At 43.6% G+C, this 15,351-nt stretch overlaps 1 protein-coding gene across 10 annotated transcripts in view; it reads right to left on the bottom strand.

Annotated features, from left to right (window-relative positions):
- TSPAN18 (tetraspanin 18) overlaps positions 1-13,543 on the bottom strand; it is a 205,032-nt gene extending 191,489 nt beyond the window's left edge. For all 10 annotated transcript variants that reach the window (XM_060764248.2, XM_060764238.2, XM_060764222.2 and 7 more), the window contains exon 1: positions 13,320-13,543. The gene's annotated coding sequence lies outside the window, so the exon portion shown is untranslated. The remainder of the gene's footprint in view (positions 1-13,319) is intronic.
- Positions 13,544-15,351: the final 1,808 nt, after the last annotated feature.

Below are 15,351 nucleotides of genomic sequence, written 5' to 3'. Positions count from 1 at the left end.
TGGCAACAAGGAGGGGTGGAAGCTTAAGTCTTACCCTGATGGAAGAAAGGAAACCAGAAACAGAAAGGCAAGCAGTATGTTTTTCCATGTTTTCATTCGGTGGCTCCATAAGACTTAAGGGCAGTCAAGTTGTAAGAATCACATTTGAATCTGAATGCAAATAGACAGCTCAGAGAGCTCATATGCAGCCACTACAGTCATATCCTAAAATGAACTCCTGCTTTCATAACCCACAGCCCAACATATATATTTATAAAGAAACAAAAACATTTTTGTGTTTGAAGCATACTAACTCTGGCAGAACTAAAGGTCCAGAAGCTAATTTTGGAAAAATTGCGACAGAAAATCAGAATGCCAGTTTTCTTTCTTATGCGTGAAAAATAGCAAATTGGCAGACTAAGTGGCAGAACGAAGCTGCAAAAAACAACTATTCATCTGTTTACTAGGAACAGTTCCATTTTAAAAAAAAAATCTTATTTCAAATCCTTCCCAGCTACCTGTTTACCTATTGCATAAGCTGAATTATGAGTTAGAAGAGTGACATTACTGATCTAAGGAATTAAACATTACTAAAATAATCAAGGGTCTGGAGAACAAGCCCTATGAGGAGCAGCTTAAAGAGCTGGGCATGTTTAGCCTGCAGAAGAGAAGGCTGAAAGGAGACATGATAAAGGTAAAGGTTGTCCCCTGACATTAAATCCAGTCGTGTCCAACTCTGGGGATTGGTGCTCATCTCCATTTCTAAGCCGAAGAGCTGGCATTGTCCATTGACACTTCCAAGGTCATGTGGACGGCATGACTGCATGGAGCACCATTACCTTCCCATCGGAGTGGAACCTATTGATCTACTCACATTTGCATGTTTTTGAACTGCTAGGTTGGCAGAAGCTGGAGCTGACAGTGGGAGCTCATGCTGCTCCCTGGATTCGAACCTGCGACCTTTGGCCATGTATAAATATGTGAGGGGAAGTCATAGGGAGGAGGGAGCAAGCTTGTTTTCTGCTGCCCTGGAGACTGGCATGCAGAAGAAAGGCTTCAAACTACAGGAAAGGAGATTCCACCTGAACATGAGGAAGAACTTCCTAACTTTTAGAGCTGTTCAGCAGTGGAACTCTCTGCCCCGGAGTGTGGTGGGGGCTCCTTCTTTGGAGGCTTTTAAACATAGGCTGTATGGCCATCTGTTGGGGTGCTTTGAATGCAATTTCCCTGCTTCTTGGCAGGGTATTGTACTGGATGGCCCACAAGGTCTCTTCCAACTCCATGATTCTATGATTTCTCAATGAAGAAAAACAGTAGGTTGTTGAGGGATGTCAACTATAGGGATTTAGACATTGCTCCCCTGAAATTAAAACAAGATTTGTTCCCATTTTAGGTTGTTCCACTCCTTTTGATATAGCTTTTCATCTACTTAAATCAGAGGTACAGCACAATATGTAGTCAGTATTATTTTTCAACTAAACATACAGTTATAGAACTTGGCAGGAAATGTATGACTGGTCAGCAATTTCACAATCATGCTACATTTTTCTCTCCTCTTTTTCCCATCCCAAAAACATTAACACAAAACAACAAGCCAAAAATGATATCATCTTAGGATGAATGATGTTGGGGTGGGGAGCCATCTTTCAAAACCAGCACTTCCATGATTTGAAAAAGTTGTATTTTATTCCTGACTATTAAAAAACACAGACAGGACAAAATGGGCAGTGGGAGGCCTTCTGCCAATATGTTTTATGAAGCCTAAACTGAAACACTTGAACTCTGTTTTTTAATGCCCCTCCTTCTAATGGCCCTTTTCCAATGTAACCTTCCTAGAATATTTAATTGTTGTGTGCTGTGCTCCTTACAAGACCTTGAAGCGATATATTTACTGACTAATGTCACTCCAGGCACTATGTCACATAAGTTTTCAAATGACTCCTGAAGCCTAACATTCAGAACCATTATCCCTCATTACATCAGTTCATTTGATGCATGGATGGAGATGTGAAGAAATTCTGCCAATGTCTTGTTTATGTTTGAGATAAGCAGTCTTGACACAGCATGACAGCCTATTGAAGATTCTCCAACAGACACAGGAGTCCTTCCCTCTGTTGCAAGAGCAAGACATCAAGCACTTTCCTTCACAGTGGAGTGCAAACAAATTGCCCAAAAAATATCTCTAGCATCTTTTCTTTTTGTAAACCAAAGCCAGCACATGAGATTCAGTGTGGTGTAGTACTTTCAGCAATGGACTGCAACCATGGAGACCAAGGTTAAAATCCCTGCTCGGCCATGGAAAACAACTGGGCGATGTTCAGCAAGTCATATTCTCTTAGAGGCAAATCTCATCTGAACAAATCTTGCCAAGAAAACACAATGATAAGGTTGCCATGAGTTGGAAATGACTTAAAGTCCCACTATCACAAAGCAAGCACTCACAAAAAGTACAAAACGACAAATATACTGATGACTCATAAAGATACAGATAACCCATCAAACGAGTCTCCTTTTTTATCATCCATGCAACAAATCTGGAGTTATGGTTTAAAATTTGCATAATTAGGCTAATGCAAAAAAAAATGGTCTCAAAATATTCAAACTCTCCTTGAACCAGGAAGATTTTTAATACATACTTCATTTAGCACATGGACACAAACCAGGTCAGACTTTACATCTGAGACCTGGAATTATTTGTTTTATAAGACTGTATTTAAGGTCCTGTTTATCCAATGTCAGTTATTTGTTTTCTTTGTTTAAAGTATTTTCATCCCAGTAGGACACAATAGATTAAAAAAAGATTTTAAACAAACTAAAAACATTCCTTAAAAATAATTCAGAGGGGGACAGTTAAAACAGTCAGAAAAAGAATTGTAGGACTGAAGACCATAAAAGGCAAGCCATTTCTGAATCTATACATGGTATGGGCAATCTGCAGCTTTTAGGTGGAACTTGAAGGCCTGATTGGTACCAGTCCTGATATCTATCTACATGGTCACTACCATCCCTACCACTCCCCACCCCATTCCCAATACAGCTCTCCAGCGGTTTGATGGGCTGCAAGGAACCCAGCACTTTATTTGCTCAGCCATGATATTGCTTTTAATTGTTTTTATAATGTTGCCCTGATTTTATGTTTATTGATGTTTGATATAGATTGTTTTTCAATGCTTATTTTAACCTGTTTGTTTGGGCATGTCCCTTTGTAAGCTGCCCAAGTCCCTTCGAGGAGATGGAGGCGGGGTATAAAAATACAGTTATTATTATTATATTATATATTATTATTAAATGGAAAGCTGCCCCATGGGGAAAGTCATTTCTATTCACAGCCATCTCCATTAATTCATACATCTCTTCTCTCTAACTGAATTGCAGAGGGAGACTCAAAATGATCACACAGAGTGGGCAGAAAGAGCTTTAGCTTCCCAATCTCTATACATTGAGATGAGGAGCACTTGTATGTTTGTGTTTGGGGTTCATACATTTTCTCCCCCCTTGATGTGAAAGAATGTCTCAATAGATCAAGACACTGCAAGAAAATGTGTAGAGCTCTAGGTTTTTTGTGGATGGGGACTGTTTTGTTAAAATTCATTTGCACAAAAAAAAAAAACCACTGAATGTCCAAATAATCAATATTCAGAAAATGTTGCATTTTGCAATTATGGCTCACTGTGGTGCAATGGGTTAAACCATTGCACTGCTGAACCGCTGACATGAATAGTTGGCAGTTTGAATCCTCAGGACGGGGTGTGCTCCCACTGTTTGCCCAGCTCCTACCAACCTAGCAACCTGAGTAGATAAACAGGTGCTGCTTTGGCAGCAAAGGCATAAGATGCTCCAAGCAGTCATGCTGGCCACACAATCAGGTGGTGACAATGCAGGCTCCTTGGTTTGGAAATAGAGAACAGCATCTCCTCCAGAGCCAGAGATGAGCAATGCCTCCAAAGCCGGAAATGAAAGGAGAAGCCTCTGCCTTCGTTTGTGTGTCTCATTGTGTTGAAACAAGGCATTGAATGTTTGACAATATCTGTTTACACTATAATCGTAATCCGCTCTGAGTCCCATCCCCCACCGGGGAAAAGGGCAGAATATAAATTAAGTCTTGTTATGATTATTAGTATTATTTGCACAGAATACACTATTTTATGTACAAAAACGTTGGTTTTGGAGCAAACCCAAGTGTTTTCCTTTTTTTTTACAACAAAAGTGTATAAAACCTTCCATAATTTCACCCACTGGAGAGAAAATTTGAACTACACCTTTGTTTTGCACATGGTAAGATGAAGTATTTACATCCTAGGTTTGTGTACACAACTGCTCATGAACACATGTGTTTCCCTATGCATGGCTGTATCTCCCAACCCACTTCCCATAATCTTCATCTGCTTTCCCCTTCATTCTTTAGCTGCAGATGTGCCTCCATTTTTACAATTTATAAAATGATAAAAATAATTCATTAAAAATACTCTTACTTAAGGGAACATATTTATACATAAACAGACTTCTTTATATGTGTATTTTGCAAACTTAACCCCACCCCCACACAAACACAACGCTATTTTGGATAGCTTACAAGTAACTGCTAAATTGAAAGAATATTCTGTCAAGATCATTTTGAAGTTGTATCAAAATGAGCAGTTTTACTGTGCAGACAGACTGGAATGTATTAGAAAGCCAAGGTTTGTTTTCTTCCTCCACTTCCCCCATCTCATTTCTATTAAATAGTTGTTCCATTTTATAGTAATTATGTTTTACAGTACATCAGCAGTGTCCAATATAAACAGCACTTTAGCATCAATAAATACTGAAATATTAACTGCCTTCTAGGGACCAAACATCTGAATAATTACCGCGAGTATAAAAGTACTCAGAGGAAAATCAAGTTGAAACTCGATCTTTAAGGCAAAAATGTATGAATAGTTTCCAACATTAAGAATTAGATGTTTCTAGCTATAGGAATACAAGCTTGGTTCTATCCACAAACCATTTTAAAAGGCTTCTTTTCTGACTGTGTCCTAAAAAAAATTCTTGGACTAATTTAAATCTAATAGAAAACCATGGCTCATTTTAGATGAGCATGCCATTGATTCCCCAATACATTCTTCTATTGGACCGTGGAAGACAGAACCTTTTAAACAAACCACATTTTCCTATGCTATCAAAACTGGAAGAACTGTGGTTTTGGGTTTTTTAAAATAAAACTATTATAACTAAGTGATGATGAGCTGGACTGTACCATAGTTTTCGATCCTAGTTTGTTCTTTTTAATTACAAGTCAAACAAACGATGACATCCCAGATGGGAAGAGAAACTTCTGAACTTCAGTTCTAACATGCAAAGTAGTGTCAAAGGTGAGAGAAAAATATGGCTCTTCCTGGCTTATTGATACTGGAAACTTACAGTTTGTCATTACAGTATAACTGAACTTGGGACAACGAGTAACTATCATTTGCTTTACCGAATCACTTGTGAAATGAGAAGGTGGGCAAGCCTGCTCAGAACCTTGTGTCTTGTTGCAAACGGGGGCCCAGAGGGGAAAGGTTATGTATGACTTAAGAGACAAACAGGTTGAAGATATGGAGATAATTTTGCAAGCTGGGAATGTGAAGAGTGCTTCAGGATTTTTTGTTTAGCTCATGAGTCATAATAAATATTTACTGTTTTCTACAAGTTTCTGACCATTTACATTTATTTATTTATTTATTTCATGCACTTTTACCCAAGGGGGGACTCAGGGCGGCCTCACATAAGCACCATACAATGCTATCAAAATATAAATAGTCAAGAAATACATTAAAACATTAAAAACAATTCATTAAAACAATAGATTAGTCATGCCAGTTAAAACCAAATCCAAGTCTGGGGTTAATTCAATGTTGCAATATCCAAGTCTTCTTTCCAATTGCTGCTGTCCACTAATCAAATGCCTGGTCCCAAAGCCAAGTCTTCAATTTTCTTCTAAAGGACAGGAGGGAGGTGGCCAACCTGATGTCCCTGGGGAGAGAGTTCCACTGCTGAGAAGGCCCTATCTCTCATCCCCACCAGCCATGTTTGTGGATGGTGGTGGGATCGAGAGCAGGGCCTCTCCTGAAGATCTTAAACTTCGTGATGGTTCATAACAGGAGATGCGTTCAGACAGGTAGTCTGGGCCAGAACCGTTTAGGGCTTTAAAGGTTAAAACCAGCACTTTGAATTGTGCTCGGAAGCTGATCGACAACCAGTGGAGCTAGTGTAACAGAGAATTTGTATGCTCCTTGTATGCCGCTCCAGTAAGCAACCTGCCTGCCGACTGTTCCGAGCAGTCTTCAAAGATTTTAAAATCTGAAAGGGAATACTGGTCACATTTTCCTACACAGAACCCACTGACCAATACAGTCACTTGTCTGGGATAATATAATCTTGAGGCCTGAGTACCAGACCCAGGAAGAATCATAAAGGTAAATAGGTAAGAGGAACCCAAGGGTTGGAACTTAGGGACAAACCTTGAGAAAGTTTCCATCCCTCCACTGCTACCTTGACTATGGGTAGACACTGAATACAAAAAAAAGCCTGAAAACTTGGTCCTATATGTTTTTTTCAAACCATGGTCTATATAATCACAACTTAGCAATACAGGCCCGTAGCCAGGATTTTGATTCGGGGGGATCTGAGTTTGATTTGGGGGGGGGGGGGGGCTGAGTCTGAGTGAAAGAGGGTATACCCTAGCAAACCTTTTGTATCATTACCCCAATACCCCCATGCATATGGGATATATTGAGCATGGTGATCAGATCATGATATGAATAAACATAAGTTTAAATAATGTACCAGTAAGGCCTTCTCGTGGACCACCATGAGAATTTCAGGGGGGGGGGGGCTGAAGCCCCTCAAGTCCCGTCCCGTCCCGTCCCGTCCCGTCCCGTCCCCGGCTACATGCCTGATGCCGTATGTTATTGGTTTTGTTGCTTCTGTGCCCTTAGGTCGTTCCCAGCTTATGGTGACCCTAAGGCAGTGGTTCTCAACCTGTGGGTCCCCAGATGTTTTGGCCTTCAACTTCCAGAAATCCTAACAGCCTGTAAACTGGCTGGGATTTCTGGGAGTTGACGGCCAAAACATCTGGGGACCCACAGGTTGAGGACCACTGCCCTAAGGCATGTTATGGTTTGACAATGCATGCAGACCAGCAGAAGATTAGTCCTTTGTTTATTAAAAAAAAAAGCAACACAAGTAGAAGAAAAGCAAAACTTAAACTTTACTCTTGTGCAGCAGAGTTCATGGAAATAACAACAGCTTCAACACAAACTTTCTAGTAATAATACAGTCACAGTTGCTTTGGAGTAGCAAACTCACGTATGGTCCTTGCATTCAATTAATGTAATGCTTTCCATCAGAAAATATGTCTTCTCCCAATCTTCATTTATTGTTCATGGAGACGAGCATAGAAGACAAACTTGGCTACAAGCCAGGAGCTTATGCCAAGTAAGCTCAGAGGCAAACATTCAGTAAGCCCAAAGACATACAACAATTTCTCCCCAGTTATACCCATTTGGGAGTAGCCCAAAACTTGTTGACCCCAATTATTCAGCCTATAGATTGTAATAAACTAGGATGAGTCTTTTTCTCTTAAAACACACATGGTAGTGATCCCACAGGAACTTAGCCATGTACCTTAATAAGGCCCTGCTACATGCACAATGAAGGACCTTCTTATAGCAACATCAGAGGCACTCCAAGGGCCAGCTCCTGGTCAAAGGACATTTAATCAACTACCAAGTTCGCAAACGTTGTGTTTTGTTTGTTTGTTTGTTTGTTTTAATGCAATACAACTGTTTGGTTCACTCCTGACAAGATAAATAAATAAATAAGGCAAACTTATCCTAATGTCTTCTAAGACTAAGAGTGAGTTGCCCACGGTAATCCAGTAGGTTCTCATGGCTAAATGGAGTTTCAAGCTCTGCTCTCCAGAGTTATAATCCAACATTGAGATTATTGCCACATGCTGATTCCAGCCTATCAGCTATGATAAGCAGATTTTTGACCTCTCTAATTTGAGAGGTGTAAAAAGCTGTTTCCTCTATAAACATTTTTTGTACATATGAATTGGCTTAGCACACAAAATCATGGTTTTAACTATGCTGACAAAGCTAGGAAAAAAATAGGATCAGCATTAATCGTGGCTAAGAGTTGTTGTACATTGGATTGACGAGAACTGAAATACTCAGTCTTCAAGACTGAGATAAACCTATACAAAAGCATATTTATTTCAAAATCAGGGGTCAGTATGCGGATAGTTGTTTGGTTATGGTAAGAGAACCCTAACTTATTTTTAGGAGCCGCGGTGGTACAATGGGTTAAACTCTTGATCTGGCTGAACTGCTGACCTGAAGGTTGGCGGTTTGAATCCGCAAAATGGGGTGAGCTCCCATCTGTCAGCTCCAGCTGCCCATGCAGAGACATGAGAGAAGCCTTCCACAGGATAGTAACACATCTGGGTGTGTCCTGGGCAATGTCTCTGCAGACAGCCAATTCTCTCGCACCAGAAGCGACTTGCAGTTTCTCAAGTCGCTTCCAACATGATTAAAAAAAACCCAAAAGACCAGCACTTTGTACTATTCTGATTTGTTAGTTATTGTTTTTTCAAGTCTTACTTTGAATAATAACAACAGTTACAAAGTTTAAAAAAATACTTTGAATTAGCTATTATAATGGTAGTTAACTCTTTCTTTGGCTTAGCTTACGTGGAGTGTAATTGGCTAACTGAAACATTCACTCCTACCTCAAATAGACAAGAACTCTTTCTCCCACCCTGGGCATTCTACAGATATATAAACCCAATTTTCCTAGTTTCCAACAGACCTTGCAACCTCTAAGGATGCCTGCCATAGATGCAGGCAAAACGTCAGGAGAGAATGCTTCTGGAACATGACCATACAGCCCTGAAAACTCACAACAACCCAATATTTCAATGTCTTCTACTAAACCTGACTGATCTACCAAGAAAACAATGCACTAGAACCCATAGATGTGAATGTCTCTATCAATAATGCCTCTGATCAGGCATATCATCAGATACCAAAATATAATAAACCAAAAGCATCACAAAGAAATGACAGTCCTATCTTTTGAATCAACATATAATTCTCTGTATACCATCCCTAGGACTCTAAACATTAACTGCACTGTTTTTTTCTTATTATATTTTCTGAATAGTCAGAATCACACAAGTTATAAGGGATCGATATCAGGCGAACATCTCTATTGTGCAGAAAAAAGAGCACAGCATTGTCATTCTTCAAGTGTTTCATATCAGATAAAAAGCTGCGAATCAAATGTTTAACCATTCCTTTGTTCTATTTCTTTTTAAGAGAACTTTTCTTGAAGAACTGAACTATGGAGAAGGCTACAATCTTTTGCCCCAGCATGTTAACCTTGAGTTTAATAAAAGGGAGTCTAGAGAGTCAGCATGGTGTGCTGGTTTAAGTACTGGATTAAGACAAGGATTCCAAACACTGTTCATGGAGGAGCCTCCAGTGGTGCAATGGGCTGAACCCTTGTGCCAGCAGGACTGCTGACCTAAAGGTCGGCAGTTCAAATCTGGGGAACGAGGTGAGCTCCTGTCTGTCAGCTCCAGCTTCTCATGTGGACACATGAGAGAAGCCTACCACAGGATGGTAAAACATTTGGGCGTCCCCTGAGCAACATTCTTGAAGATGGCCAATTCTTTCAGTTTCTCAAGTCGCTCCTTACATTAAAAAAAAAAACATCCATGGAATGGAAACCTATTGACTGACCTTGAGCAAGTCACACTCTCTCAACTGCAGAAGGTGTCAATGGCAAACCTACTTAGAACAAATCTTGCTGAGAAAAATTTAGAATAAGTTGGAGATGATTTGAAGGAATATAACAACAACGTGCTTATTTAATTAATGGACGCTTTCAAAAACAGAGGTATGTGAACCCTAAAGTACAATACAAACACACACCTCTCTTCATGTTTGAATCAAATGGTAAAAGGTAAAGGTTTTCCCCTGACATTAAGTCAAGTTGTGTCCAACTCTGGGGGTTGGTGCTCATCTCCATTTCTAAGCCGAAGAGCCGGTGTTGTCCGTAGACACCTCCATGGTCATGTGGCCTGCATGACTGCACGGCGCGCTGTTACCTTCCCGCCAGAGTGGTACCTATTGATATACTAACATTTGCATGTTTTTGAACTGCTAGGTTGGCAGAAGCTGGGGCTAACAGTGGAAGCACACGCCACTCCCTTGATCTGAAAGTGCAGCCTTTTGGTAAGCAAGTTCAGCAACTCAGTAGTTTAACCCACTGCGCCACGGGGGACTCCTTGAATCAACTACCAGGTAGGATATGCAATACAGCCATTAGGGGAAAGTTTCAGCATCTTTAAGGTAACTATTTCATTGGCCTACCAATCTCATGAATAATTTTTTTTAGATGTTTATCCTTTGCCTCTTCTCTTAACCTCAGTGACAGATGCCCAAACTCACAGAATTTTTATCCTGCAACAAACACAAAGATATGCATAAGCCTGCAGGCTGATATGGGCGGGATATAAGTGATGTAAATAAATAAATAAATAACAATGGGTTAAACCAGGGGTCAGGAACCTTCGGCTCTCCAGGTGTGGTGGACTTCAACTCCCACAATTCCTTGAGGCTCGGCATTCACCCCAAAGGCTTACCTTGGTCTCAAGGAATTGTGGGAGTTGAAGTCCACCACACCTGGAGAGCCGAAGGTTCCCCATGCCTGGGTTAAACCCTTGTGCCAGCAGGACTGCTGACTGAAAGGTTGGGGGTTTGAATCTGGGGAGCGGGGTGAGCTTCAGCTGTCAGCTTCAGCTTCTCATGCGGGGACATGAGAGAAGCTTCCCCCAGGATGGTAAAACATCTGGGCATCCCCTGGGCAATGTCCTTGCAGACGGCCAATTCTCTCACACCAGAAGCGACTTGCAGTTTCTCAAGTCGCTCCTGGCATACACAAAAATGCATAAGCTGATGCCCTACAGATGTTGGGATCTTATAAGAGCTGGGGATAATGGTGATACAATTCAACACACCTGCAAAGTATAGCATGAAAGAGTTGCAAGAGAAACAGAGAAAATGTAAAATCAAGCAGAGAATGAATGAAGACAAGGACATTTTACAGTATTCATACCAAAGACTTTGCCAAAATAATGGTTTGGTTGCTACGAGAGCAGGAAACAGCTACTACAAGAGGATTGCTTCCTAGCATTATTTTCGAACATTAGCAAATGTGAAATTACATGTTGAGGAATGCAATTCATATGGGTAAGCCAAGCAACTCTGCCACCTGGTTCATTAAAAACTTTCCAAGTTCAAAAGTGCCCAAATGTTCCAAGTCCTCCTGGTAACTCTATAGGAAGCCAATATATTCGGTTACTTCCCCGCTGTTAGCAGCAGAGCAACAAAGCACAAAGCAGTAACAGAGCGAGATTCCAAAAGAGAGCAAACCCATGAAACTGATCTCTGATGATAAGACAACAGAGTAAGTTCAGCATGATGTGTATTTGGCTGGCTGTGCTGTAATGGGACAGGGGATCACCCACGGAGATTGTAACTCTATGGGGATGTTTTATTACTGGCTGCAGGCTGAGTTTGGCTTGAATTACCCAAACTCTTGAATATATATCTTTTGAGCTAGTAACAGGTAAGGAACTAAATGTTAATGGAACTAAATTGTGCATGCATCAGGTGGGGTAGACAAAAAGAGTCAAAAAAGTCAAATAACAGTTCAAGAAAGCAGTGCAAAAGATGGTGAAATGCAATTACCACCACATAGACACATAGGACACTCACTGTCAGCGCAAAAGGACAGGAGCCCATGTCTGGCTTGCCTCCACAACTAGTGCAAGTTGCCCAAAGGATCTCCATCAGTATATTGTGGAAGGCTTTCATGGCCAGAATCACTGGGTTGTTGTGAGTTTTTCTGGCTATATGGCCATGTTCCAGAAGCACTCTCTCCTGACATTTTGCCTGCATTTATGGCAGGCATCCCCTAGGCAATATGAAGCCAGACCTTGGAACTGCTAGGCCACTAAATGCTAAACAAGGTGGCCAACTGCTACATTCACACCTACCTACTGCAGCCCTGATGGCATAGTGCGTTAAACCCTTGTGTTGGCAGAACTGAAGACCAACAGGTCACAGGTTCAAATCTGGGGAGAGCGCACATGAGCTCCCTCTATCAGCTCCAGCTCCCCATGCAAGAAGCCTCCAACAAGGATGGTATGCAATCAAAACATCCAGGTGTCCCCTGGGCAACCTCCTTGCAGACGGCCAATTCTCTCACACCAGAAGCGACTTGCAGTTTCTCAAGTTGCTCCTGACATGACAAAAAAAAAACCTACCTCCAACAGAAAAGAGTTCTTTCTCCCACTCTAGACATTCCACAGATATGCAAACCCCATTTTCCTAGTTTCCAACAGACCTCACAACCTCTGAGGATGCCTGCCATAAAAGCAGGCGAAACGTCAGAAGGGAATGCTTCTGGAACATGTCCGTACAGCCCGGAAAACTCACAACAGCCCAGATCTCCATCAGGCTGAGGGAAGGAGGACATCCTATCAGTTTGGCTTGGAGAAAAAGAAGCGCAAGACTAGGGAAAGAGAAGGGTGGTAACTGGTTTTGGGAGGAAAACCAGAATGAGTTCAAATCTGATCAACAGTGCTGTTGATCAGGAAGCTGAAGGGAAACTTAAGAAAGAAGTCGGGGAAGGAAGCGGCGCCAAGGATGCTGCCTGAGAAGCACGAGGCTTGACGTCTGGAGAAGTTTGGGAGGAAAGAGGAGGCTTCTCGGGAGGCAAAGTCCAAAACAAAGCCGAGAGAAGGGCTCGGAAACAGCCTTCTCTTTGGGGGAATGCAACAGTGCCAGGACTGGAGGCTCAGGAGGGAGGGAGACCTCACGAAAGAAGGGCACTCGGGGAATCCAACGAGGTGCCCCGACGCCCTCACCGCGACCCATGCCAGAGCCCCTGCATTCAGTGGAAGTCATGGTCGAAGGAGAAGGGTGTTGAAAGGGGAAGGGGAAACCACGCCGCGCCTGGGAGGGAGAAGCGCCAAGTCCCCAGGGTTGGGGAAGGAAGAAGCCCCTGACGCTGGGAGTCTCCCGCCCCGAAGTTGGCATGGGCAGCCCCCGAGCAGCTACAACCAAGAGAAATGGCAGGAAGGAGTGGAGTCCAAGAGCCGGGCATCGGTAGGGCGCTTGGGCGGAGGAAGCTGCGTGGAGAGGAGCATTTGGGGCAGAAGTGCGGGGAGGCTGCCGGGGAGAGGGGTGCTTCTCTTTCCCAGCTCTGTTCGAAAGCCCAGAACAACCCGAGCCCTTCCTTACCTCGAGGCAAGGGGAGGCAGGCAACCCTCCGGCCGACAGCCCTCTCTCTTCTCCCGATGAGGCTCCCCAATGGCAGCGGAGGCAACTTTCCCGAGGAGGCGGCGCTCAAGTTGACGCGGAGCTGCTGCTGCTCAGCGAAGGGCTGCCGTTTCCGAGCTGAAGCCGACGCTGGCTCTGCCTCGCTCTGGAAGGACGGCTGCCTTTCGCCCCGCCGCTTGGCGAGCCGGAGTCGCCCGCTGCAGCCAGCCCCACCTCCCCGCCTAGGCCCCCGCCCCTCTCTCCCCCCCTCCCCCCCCCCCCCGGCATTGTTCGCCCAGCGCGCAGAGAGAGGAAGGAGCAAGCGCGTCCCGTCTGGCCCAGGGGCTCAGCGCCTGCCTGCCTGCCTTCCATTCCTTCGTCCACCTCCGCTTCCCTCTCCTTTGCCTTCATCCCTCAACGTGGGTTCCCTTCGCCCCCCAAAACAAAGCTCTCAGGGAGCCCTTGCTTGCTCTCCGCTCGGACTGGCCCCTCCCTCGGAAAACTTTTGGGCAAAGGGGCCACAGTTCTGAGAACATAGGCCAACCGAACACCCTTCTCCTAGGGCTCGACCCTAGTGTTCTCCTCCTTCAGTCAATTACTGAGTTGAGAGGATCCCAACCTTTGGTCCTCCAGGTGTTTGGGATTTCAGTTTCCCGGGGCCTCCGCCAGCTTGTCTCTTAGTCAGGGGCTCTGGGAGCGGGAGTCTAAAACACCTGGAAGACCAAAGGTTGGGAGCCTCCTGGGCTCTTTCCACACAGCTGAATAAAATATGTTTAGTTATTTTATTTATTTATTTACAATATTTATATGCCGCCCTTCTCACCCCGAAGGGGACTCAGAGCCAGGCATGTAGCCGGAGGGGGGGGGGCTCGGGGGGCTCGGGGGGCTTCAGCCCCCCCCCCAAAAGTTTCATGGTGGTTTGCGAAAAGGCCTTACTGGTGCATTATTTAAACTGTTATGTTTATTCATATCATGATCTGATCACCCTACTCAATATATCCCATATGCATGGGGGTATTGGGGTAATGATACAAAAGGTTTGCTAGGCTAGACCCTCTTTCACTCAGACTCAGCCCCCCCCCCCCCCCGAAACTCAGGCCCCCCGAACCCCCCCCCCCCCAAACGAAATCCTGGCTACGGGCCTGCTCAGAGCAGCTTATATATATGGCAGTGTGAACTCAGGTAACCCAGTTCAAAGCTGATACTGAGGGATCGTCTCCCTTGATATTCAGGGCCCCCTTCCACACCTGAATAAAATCCAACAATTTCTGCTTTGAAGTGGAATATATGACAGTGTGGACTCAGATAACCCAGTTCAAAGCTGATATTGTGGGATTTTCTGCCTTGATATTTTTGGGCCCCTTCCATACAGCTAAATAAAATCCCACATTTTCTGCTTTGAAGTGGAATATATGGCAGCGTGGACTCAGATAACCCAGTTCAAAGCTGATATTGTGAGATTTTTATTTTTAAAAAATTGCCTTGATATTCTGGAGCCCTTTCCACACCGCTGAATAAAATCCCACATTTTCTGCTTTGAGGAATATATGGCAGTGTGGACTCAGATAACCCAGCTCAAAGCTGATATTGTGGGGTTTTCTGCCTTGATATGCTGGGTTCTATGGCTGTTTGGAAAGGCCTTTCTCTCCTTCACTTGGAAGACTGCTTGGCTTTTGTTCCAAATGGGTGAATTGGGAAAAGGTTGAGGCAGGGAAACAGAGTTGTGAGAATATGGTCCAATAGAAGGTCCTTCTCCTTTGAGCCAAACCAGGTGTTTTTCTCTTTCAGTCAGCAACTGAACTGAGGATTCCCAACCTTTGGTCCTCCAGGTGTTTTGGATTTCAACTCCCAAAGGCCTCAGCTGTCTTGTCCATTTCTCAGGAATTCTGGGAGCTGAAATCTAAACACCTGGAAGAGCAAAGGGTGGGGCCTTTTGCCCTCTCTGCTTGGACTCTCTCAGGGCCCTTCCACACAGCCCTATATCACAGAATATCAAGGGAGAAATTCCCACAAT

Source organism: Anolis sagrei, chromosome 1, assembly GCF_037176765.1.
Source record: "Anolis sagrei isolate rAnoSag1 chromosome 1, rAnoSag1.mat, whole genome shotgun sequence".
Classification (NCBI taxonomy): domain Eukaryota; kingdom Metazoa; phylum Chordata; class Lepidosauria; order Squamata; family Dactyloidae; genus Anolis; species Anolis sagrei.
This window is presented reverse-complemented; position numbering and strand designations above follow the sequence as displayed.